Source organism: Callionymus lyra, unplaced genomic scaffold (assembly GCF_982586985.1).
Source record: "Callionymus lyra unplaced genomic scaffold, fCalLyr1.hap1.1 HAP1_SCAFFOLD_633, whole genome shotgun sequence".
In the NCBI taxonomy this organism is placed as follows: Eukaryota; Metazoa; Chordata; class Actinopteri; order Syngnathiformes; family Callionymidae; genus Callionymus; species Callionymus lyra.
In genome coordinates, this window is record NW_028258868.1 from 7501 (window position 1) to 17500 (window position 10000).

General features: G+C 62.2%; 1 non-coding gene across 1 annotated transcript; it reads right to left on the bottom strand.

The window, feature by feature from the left end:
• Positions 1-6758: 6758 nt before the first annotated feature.
• On the bottom strand, positions 6759-6877 carry LOC148057791 (5S ribosomal RNA). The gene has a single exon (XR_015710409.1). It is a non-coding gene; the product is annotated as a 5S ribosomal RNA (ribosomal RNA).
• Between the last annotated feature and the right edge of the window lie 3123 nt (positions 6878-10000).

Consider the following 10000-nt stretch of genomic DNA (forward strand, 5'->3'; position numbering starts at 1 on the left):
CTTGTCCGACTTTGAGGCACCAGGCTCGGCCACCCTCCGAGCCTTTTCACTCCCTCTCCTGTTATGGTGCCTCCCTATTAACCTCTAGGTGGTTGCGCTCGTGACATCAAAAAGACCACTTTTTGCAGAGCAGTCACACTCGGAAAAAATTTCTTTCGTCTGGCAAAAGAACCAGAGTTTTCAGCGGTCATCCACTCCAACCTTGTCCGATTTTGAGGCACCAGGCTCGGCCACCGTCCGAGCCTTTTCACTCCCTCTCCTGTTATGGTGCCTCCCTATTAACCTCTAGGTGGTTGCGCTCGTGACATCAAAAAGACCACTTTTTGCAGAGCAGTCACACTCGGAAAAAATTTCTTTCGTCTGGCAAAAGAACCAGAGTGTTCAGCGGTCATCCACTCCAACCTTGTCCGATTTTGAGGCACCAGGCTCGGCCACCCTCCGAGCCTTTTCACTCCCTCTCCTGTTATGGTGCCTCCCTATTAACCTCTAGGTGGTTGCGCTCGTGACATCAAAAAGACCACTTTTTTCAGAGCAGTCACACTCGGGAAAAATTTCTTTCGTCTGGCAAAAGAACCAGAGTTTTCAGCGGTCATCCACTCCAACCTTGTCCGATTTTGAGGCACCAGGCTCGGCCACCCTCCGAGCCTTTTCACTCCCTCTCCTGTTATGGTGCCTCCCTATTAACCTCTAGGTGGTTGCGCTCGTGACATCAAAAATACCACTTTTTGCAGAGCAGTCACACTCGGAAAAAATTTCTTTCGTCTGGCAAAAGAACCAGAGTTTTCAGCGGTCATCCACTCCAACCTTGTCCGATTTTGAGGCACCAGGCTCGGCCACCCTCCGAGCCTTTTCACTCCCTCTCCTGTTATGGTGCCTCCCTATTAACCTCTAGGTGGTTGCGCTCGTGACATCAAAAAGACCACTTTTTGCAGAGCAGTCACACTCGGGAAAAATTTCTTTCGTCTGGCAAAAGAACCAGAGTTTTCAGCGGTCATCCACTCCAACCTTGTCCGATTTTGAGGCACCAGGCTCGGCCACCGTCCGAGCCTTTTCACTCCCTCTCCTGTTATGGTGCCTCCCTATTAACCTCTAGGTGGTTGCGCTCGTGACATCAAAAAGACCACTTTTTTCAGAGCAGTCACACTCGGGAAAAATTTCTTTCGTCTGGCAAAAGAACCAGAGTTATCAGCGGTCATCCACTCCAACCTTGTCCGACGTTGAGGCACCGATGTCGGCCAAGTTCTGAGCGTTCCACCGCCGAATGCCACTGGTCCTCAACACAGCGGACTTCCAATCCAACCTTGTCCGACTTTGAGGCACCGAAGTCGGCCTCAGCCCGAGCCTTCCCCCGCCGACCTCACTGGAGCCCGCCATCCAGGGACCGGCGGAGGTCGCCCGCATGACCGCGGCAAAGTGTCTCAAAGTCGGGCACGACCGCTCGAGTCACCCGCCAACCCGGTCCGGGGCACCTCCAGGGACCGGCGGAGGTCGCCCGCATGACCGCGGCAAAGTGTCTCAAAGTCGGGCATGACCGCTCGAGTCACCCGCCAACCCGGTCCGGGGCACCTCCAGGGACCGGCGGAGGACGCCCGCATGACCGCGACAAAGTGTCTCAAAGTCGGGCACGACCGCTCGAGTCACCCGCCAACCCGGTCCGGGGCACCTCCAGGGACCGGCGGAGGACGCCCGCATGACCGCGACAAAGTGTCTCAAAGTCGGGCACGACCGCTCGAGTCACCCGCCAACCCGGTCCGGGGCACCTCCAGGGACCGGCGGAGGACGCCCGCATGACCGCGACAAAGTGTCTCAAAGTCGGGCACGACCGCTCGAGTCACCCGCCAACCCGGTCCGGGGCACCTCCAGGGACCGGCGGAGGACGCCCGCATGACCGCGACAAAGTGTCTCAAAGTCGGGCAGGACCGCTCGAGTCACCCGCCAACCCGGTCCGGGGCACCTCCAGGGACCGGCGGAGGACGCCCGCATGACCGCGACAAAGTGTCTCAAAGTCGGGCACGACCGCTCGAGTCACCCGCCAACCCGGTCCGGGGCACCTCCAGGGACCGGCGGAGGACGCCCGCATGACCGCGACAAAGTGTCTCAAAGTCGGTCATGACCGTTCGAGTCACCCGCCAACCCGGTCCGGGGCACCTCCAGGGACCGGCGGAGGAGGCCCGCATGACCGCGACAAAGTGTCTCAAAGTCGGGCACAACCGCTCGAGTCACCCGCCAACCCGGTCCGGGGCACCTCCAGGGACCGGCGGAGGACGCCCGCATGACCGCGACAAAGTGTCTCAAAGTCGGGCACGACCGCTCGAGTCACCCGCCAACCCGGTCCGGGGCACCTCCAGGGACCGGCGGAGGACGCCCGCATGACCGCGACAAAGTGTCTCAAAGTCGGGCATGACCGCTCGAGTCACCCGCCAACCCGGTCCGGGGCACCTCCAGGGACCGGCGGAGGACGCCCGCATGACCGCGACAAAGTGTCTCAAAGTCGGGCATGACTGCTCGAGTCACCCGCCAACCCGGTCCGGGGCACCTCCAGGGACCGGCGGAGGACGCCCGCATGACCGCGACAAAGTGTCTCAAAGTCGGGCACGACCGCTCGAGTCACCCGCCAACCCGGTCCGGGGCACCTCCAGGGACCGGCGGAGGACGCCCGCATGACCGCGACAAAGTGTCTCAAAGTCGGGCACGACCGCTCGAGTCACCCGCCAACCCGGTCCGGGGCACCTCCAGGGACCGGCGGAGGTCGCCCGCATGACCGCGACAAAGTGTCTCAAAGTCGGGCATGACCGCTCGAGTCACCCGCCAACCCGGTCCGGGGCACCTCCGGGGACCGGCGGAGGACGCCCGCATGACCGCGACAAAGGGTCTCAAAGTCGGGCAGGACCGCTCGAGTCACCCGCCAACCCGGTCCGGGGCACCTCCGGGGAGCAGTGGAGGTCGCTCGCATGACCGCGACAAAGTGTCTCAAAGTCGGGCATGACCGCTCGAGTCGCCCGCCATCCCGGTCCGGAGCTCAACACTTTGTCGTTTTTTCCACTCCCTCCCCATTAACCTCTAGGTGGTTGCGCTCGTGACATCAAAAAGACCACTTTTTGCAGAGCAGTCACACTCGGAAAAAATTCGTTTCGTCTGGCAAAAGAACCAGAGTTCTCAGCGGGCTTCCAGTCCAACCTTGTCCGATTTTGAGGCACCAGGCTCGGCCACAGTCCGAGCCCATTCACTCCCTCCCCTGTTGTACTCGCTCCCTATTAACCTCTAGGTGGTTGCGCTCGTGACATCAAAAAGACCACTTTTTGAGGAGCAGTCACACTTAGGAAAAATCCGTTTGCGCTCACACCATCCCTCCCCATTAACCTCTAGGTGGTTGCGCTCGTGACATCAAAAAGACCACTTTTTGAGGAGCAGTCACACTTAGGAAAAATCCGTTTGCGCTCACACCATCCCTCCCCATTAACCTCTAGGTGGTTGCGCTCGTGACATCAAAAAGACCACTTTTTGAGGAGCAGTCAGACACCGAGGTTTTCTGGATTTATGTCCGTTTTCCTGGTTCTCTGACTCGGGCACCTTGTGACCGACATCCCCCCCTTCCCTGGTTCTATTTTGCCGATACTTTGGTGAGTTTTCTACCCGCAAACCAAGCCCCCCAAGCCCGCCGCCTGGTGGGGGAGCATGCCGCCTGGCCCGGTTCTATTTTAGGTCACTTTGGTGAGTTTTCTACCCGCAAACCAAGCCCCCCAAGCCCGCCGCCTGGTGGGGGAAGAGGCCCCCTGGTCCCGGTTCTATTTTAGGACACTTTGGTGAGTTTTCTACCCGCAAACCAAGCCCCCCAAGCCCGCCGCCTGGTGGGGGAAGATGCCCCCTGGTCCCGGTTCTATTTTAGGACACTTTGGTGAGTTTTCTACCCGCAAACCAAGCCCCCCAAGCCCGCCGCCTGGTGGGGGAAGATGCCCCCTGGTCCCGGTTCTATTTTAGGACACTTTGGTGAGTTTTCTACCCGCAAACCAAGCCCCCCAAGCCCGCCGCCTGGTGGGGGAACATGCCCCCTGGTCCCGGTTCTATTTTAGGACACTTTGGTGAGTTTTCTACCCGCAAACCAAGCCCCCCAAGCCCGCCGCCTGGTGGGGGAACATGCCGCCTAGCCCGGTTCTATTTTAGGTCACTTTGGTGAGTTTTCTACCCGCAAACCAAGCCCCCCAAGCCCGCCGCCTGGTGGGGGAAGAGGCCCCCTGGTCCCGGTTCTATTTTAGGACACTTTGGTGAGTTTTCTACCCGCAAACCAAGCCCCCCAAGCCCGCCGCCTGGTGGGGGAACATGCCCCCTGGTCCTGGTTCTATTTTAGGACACTTTGGTGAGTTTTCTACCCGCAAACCAAGCCCCCCAAGCCCGCCGCCTGGTGGGGGAGCATGCCCCCTGGTCCCGGTTCTATTTTAGGACACTTTGGTGAGTTTTCTACCCGGAAACCAAGCCCCCCAAGCCCGCCACCTGGTGGGGGAAGAGGCCCCCTGGTCCCGGTTCTATTTTAGGACACTTTGGTGAGTTTTCTACCCACACTGCAGGTCCCCAAATGCCGCCATCTGGTGGGGGAACATGCCGCCTGCACCGGTTCTATTTTAAGTCACTTTGGTGAGTTTTCTGCCCACACTACGGGTCCCCAAATGCCGCCATCTGGTGGGGGAACATGCCGCCTGCACCGGTTCTATTTTAAGTCACTTTGGTGCGTTTTCTGCCCACACTACGGCTCCCCAAATGCCGCCATCTGGTGGGGGAACATGCCGCCTGCACCGGTTCTATTTTAAGTCACTTTGGTGAGTTTTCTGCCCACACTACGGGTCCCCAAATGCCGCCATCTGGTGGGGGAACATGCCGCCTGCACCGGTTCTATTTTAAGTCACTTTGGTGAGTTTTCTGCCCACACTACGGCTCCCCAAATGCCGCCATCTGGTGGGGGAACATGCCGCCTGCACCGGTTCTATTTTAAGTCACTTTGGTGAGTTTTCTGCCCACACTACGGCTCCCCAAATGCCGCCATCTGGTGGGGGAACATGCCGCCTGCACCGGTTCTATTTTAAGTCACTTTGGTGAGTTTTCTACCCACACTACGGGTCCCCAAATGCCGCCATCTGGTGGGGGAACATGCCGCCTGCACCGGTTCTATTTTAAGTCACTTTGGTGAGTTTTCTACCCACACTACGGGTCCCCAAATGCCGCCATCTGGTGGGGGAACATGCCGCCTGCACCGGTTCTATTTTAAGTCACTTTGGTGAGTTTTCTGCCCACACTACGGGTCCCCAAATGCCGCCATCTGGTGGGGGAACATGCCGCCTGCACCGGTTCTATTTTAAGTCACTTTGGTGAGTTTTCTGCCCACACTACGGGTCCCCAAATGCCGCCACCTGGTGGGGGAACTGCCGCCTAGTCCCGGTTCTATTTTAGGTCACTTTTCTCACTTTCTGACCCACAAATAATGCCCCAAATGCCGCCGCCTGGTGGGGGGAACTGCCGCCTAGTCCCGGTTCTATTTTAGGTCACTTTTCTCACTTTCTGACCCACAAATAATGCCCCAAATGCCGCCGCCTGGTGGGGGGAACTGCCGCCTAGTCCCGGTTCTATTTTAGGTCACTTTTCTCACTTTCTGACCCACAAATAATGCCCCAAATGCCGCCGCCTGGTGGGGGGAACTGCCGCCTAGTCCCGGTTCTATTTTAGGTCACTTTTCTCACTTTCTGACCCACAAATAATGCCCCAAATGCCGCCGCCTGGTGGGGGGAACTGCCGCCTAGTCCCGGTTCTATTTTAGGTCACTTTTCTCACTTTCTGACCCACAAATAATGCCCCAAATGCCGCCGCCTGGTGGGGGGAACTGCCGCCTAGTCCCGGTTCTATTTTAGGTCACTTTTCTCACTTTCTGACCCACAAATAATGCCCCAAATGCCGCCGCCTGGTGGGGGGAACTGCCGCCTAGTCCCGGTTCTATTTTAGGTCACTTTTCTCACTTTCTGACCCACAAATAATGCCCCAAATGCCGCCGCCTGGTGGGGGGAACTGCCGCCTAGTCCCGGTTCTATTTTAGGTCACTTTTCTCACTTTCTGACCCACAAATAATGCCCCAAATGCCGCCGCCTGGTGGGGGGAACTGCCGCCTAGTCCCGGTTCTATTTTAGGTCACTTTTCTCACTTTCTGACCCACAAATAATGCCCCAAATGCCGCCGCCTGGTGGGGGGAACTGCCGCCTAGTCCCGGTTCTATTTTAGGTCACTTTTCTCACTTTCTGACCCACAAATAATGCCCCAAATGCCGCCGCCTGGTGGGGGGAACTGCCGCCTAGTCCCGGTTCTATTTTAGGTCACTTTTCTCACTTTCTGACCCACAAATAATGCCCCAAATGCCGCCGCCTGGTGGGGGGAACTGCCGCCTAGTCCCGGTTCTATTTTAGGTCACTTTTCTCACTTTCTGACCCACAAATAATGCCCCAAATGCCGCCGCCTGGTGGGGGGAACTGCCGCCTAGTCCCGGTTCTATTTTAGGTCACTTTTCTCACTTTCTGACCCACAAATAATGCCCCAAATGCCGCCGCCTGGTGGGGGGAACTGCCGCCTAGTCCCGGTTCTATTTTAGGTCACTTTTCTCACTTTCTTACCCACAAATAATGCCCCAAATGCCGCCGCCTGGTGGGGGGAACTGCCGCCTAGTCCCGGTTCTATTTTAGGTCACTTTTCTCACTTTTCTACCCACAAATAATGGCAAAAAAAAATGCTTACAGCACCCAGTATTCCCAGGCGGTCTCCCATCCAAGTACTAACTGGGCCCGACCCTGCTTGGCTTCCGAGATCAGACGAGATCGGGCTCATTCAGGGTGGTGTGGCCGTAAGCGAGGGAAGCGCTTGTGAAATGCCCCAAAGTGTTGAAAATGTTCCCCAGGCCCCTGGTTCCCCATCCCCGCAGGAGGAGGCTCCCCAGGCCCCCTGGTTCCCCATCCCCGCAGGAGGAGGCTCCCCAGGCCCCCTGGTGCAGGAGGAGGCTCCCCAGGCCCCTGGTTCCCCATCCCCGCAGGAGGAGGCTCCCCAGGCCCCCTGGTTCCCCATCCCCGCAGGAGGAGGCTCCCCAGGCCCCATGGTTCCCCATCACCGCAGGAGGAGGCTCCCCAGGCCCCCTGGTTCCCCATCCCCGCAGGAGGAGGCTCCCCAGGCCCCCTGGTGCAGGAGGAGGCTCCCCAGGCCCCCTGGTTCCCCATCCCCGCAGGAGGAGGCTCCCCAGGCCCCCTGGTTCTCCATGCCCGCAGGAGGAGGCTCCCCAGGCCCCTGGTTCCCCATCCCCGCAGGAGGAGGCTCCCCAGGCCCCCTGGTTCTCCATGCCCGCAGGAGGAGGCTCCCCAGGCCCCCTGGTTCTCCATCCCCGCAGGAGGAGGCTCCCCAGGCCCCCTGGTTCTCCATCCCCGCAGGAGGAGGCTCCCCAGGCCCCCATGTTCTCCATGCCCGCAGGAGGAGGCTCCCCAGGCCCCTTGGTTCTCCATCCCCGCAGGAGTAGGCTCCCCAGGCGCCCTGGTTCTCCATCCCCGCAGGAGGAGGCTCCCCAGGCCCCCTGGTTCTCCATCCCCGCAGGAGGAGGCTCCCCAGGCCCCATGGTTCCCCATCACCGCAGGAGGAGGCTCCCCAGGCCCCCTGGTTCCCCATCCCCGCAGGAGGAGGCTCCCCAGGCCCCCTGGTTCTCCATCCCCGCAGGAGGAGGCTCCCCAGGCCCCCATGTTCTCCATGCCCGCAGGAGGAGGCTCCCCAGGCCCCTGGTTCCCCATCCCCGCAGGAGGAGGCTCCCCAGGCCCCCTGGTTCTCCATGCCCGCAGGAGGAGGCTCCCCAGGCCCCCTGGTTCTCCATGCCCGCAGGAGGAGGCTCCCCAGGCCCCCTGGTTCTCCATCCCCGCAGGAGGAGGCTCCCCAGGCCCCTGGTTCTCCATGCCCGCAGGAGGAGGCTCCCCAGGCCCCCTGGTTCTCCATGACCGCAGGAGGAGGCTCCCCAGGCCCCCTGGTTCTCCATCCCCGCAGGAGGAGGCTCCCCAGGCCCCCTGGTTCCCCATCCCCGCAGGAGGAGGCTCCCCAGGCCCCCTGGTTCCCCATCCCCGCAGGAGGAGGCTCCCCAGGCGCCCTGGTTCTCCATCCCCGCAGGAGGAGGCTCCCCAGGCCCCCTGGTTCTCCATGCCCGCAGGAGGAGGCTCCCCAGGCCCCCTGGTTCTCCATCCCCGCAGGAGGAGGCTCCCCAGGCCCCCTGGTTCCCCATCCCCGCAGGAGGAGGCTCCCCAGGCCCCCTGGTTCTCCATCCCCGCAGGAGGAGGCTCCCCAGGCCCCCATGTTCTCCATGCCCGCAGGAGGAGGCTCCCCAGGCCCCTTGGTTCCCCATCCCCGCAGGAGGAGGCTCCCCAGGCCCCTGGTTCTCCATCCCCGCAGGAGGAGGCTCCCCAGGCGCCCTGGTTCTCCATCCCCGCAGGAGGAGGCTCCCCAGGCCCCCTGGTTCTCCATGCCCGCAGGAGGAGGCTCCCCAGGCCCCCTGGTTCTCCATCCCCGCAGGAGGAGGCTCCCCAGGCCCCCTGGTTCCCCATCCCCGCAGGAGGAGGCTCCCCAGGCCCCCTGGTTCTCCATGCCCGCAGGAGGAGGCTCCCCAGGCCCCCTGGTTCTCCATCCCCGCAGGAGGAGGCTCCCCAGGCCCCCATGTTCTCCATGCCCGCAGGAGGAGGCTCCCCAGGCCCCTTGGTTCTCCATCCCCGCAGGAGGAGGCTCCCCAGGCCCCTGGTTCCCCATCCCCGCAGGAGGAGGCTCCCCAGGCCCCCTGGTTCTCCATGCCCGCAGGAGGAGGCTCCCCAGGCCCCCTGGTTCTCCATGCCCGCAGGAGGAGGCTCCCCAGGCCCCCTGGTTCTCCATCCCCGCAGGAGGAGGCTCCCCAGGCCCCTGGTTCTCCATGCCCGCAGGAGGAGGCTCCCCAGGCCCCCTGGTTCTCCATGACCGCAGGAGGAGGCTCCCCAGGCCCCCTGGTTCTCCATCCCCGCAGGAGGAGGCTCCCCAGGCCCCCTGGTTCCCCATCCCCGCAGGAGGAGGCTCCCCAGGCCCCCTGGTTCCCCATCCCCGCAGGAGGAGGCTCCCCAGGCGCCCTGGTTCTCCATCCCCGCAGGAGGAGGCTCCCCAGGCCCCCTGGTTCTCCATGCCCGCAGGAGGAGGCTCCCCAGGCCCCCTGGTTCTCCATCCCCGCAGGAGGAGGCTCCCCAGGCCCCCTGGTTCCCCATCCCCGCAGGAGGAGGCTCCCCAGGCCCCCTGGTTCTCCATGCCCGCAGGAGGAGGCTCCCCAGGCCCCCTGGTTCTCCATCCCCGCAGGAGGAGGCTCCCCAGGCCCCCATGTTCTCCATGCCCGCAGGAGGAGGCTCCCCAGGCCCCTTGGTTCTCCATCCCCGCAGGAGGAGGCTCCCCAGGCCCCTGGTTCCCCATCCCCGCAGGAGGAGGCTCCCCAGGCCCCCTGGTTCTCCATGCCCGCAGGAGGAGGCTCCCCAGGCCCCCTGGTTCTCCATGCCCGCAGGAGGAGGCTCCCCAGGCCCCCTGGTTCTCCATCCCCGCAGGAGGAGGCTCCCCAGGCCCCTGGTTCTCCATGCCCGCAGGAGGAGGCTCCCCAGGCCCCCTGGTTCTCCATGACCGCAGGAGGAGGCTCCCCAGGCCCCCTGGTTCTCCATCCCCGCAGGAGGAGGCTCCCCAGGCCCCCTGGTTCCCCATCCCCGCAGGAGGAGGCTCCCCAGGCCCCCTGGTTCCCCATCCCCGCAGGAGGAGGCTCCCCAGGCCCCCTGGTTCTCCATCCCCGCAGGAGGAGGCCCCCCAGGCCCCTGGTTCCCCATCCCCGCAGGAGGAGGCTCCCCAGGCCCCCTGGTTCTCCATGCCCGCAGGAGGAGGCTCCCCAGGCCCCTGGTTGGGAGAGGGGGAAAAAGAGCAAAGTGTTTAAAAATGCCCCAAAGTGTTGAAAATGTTC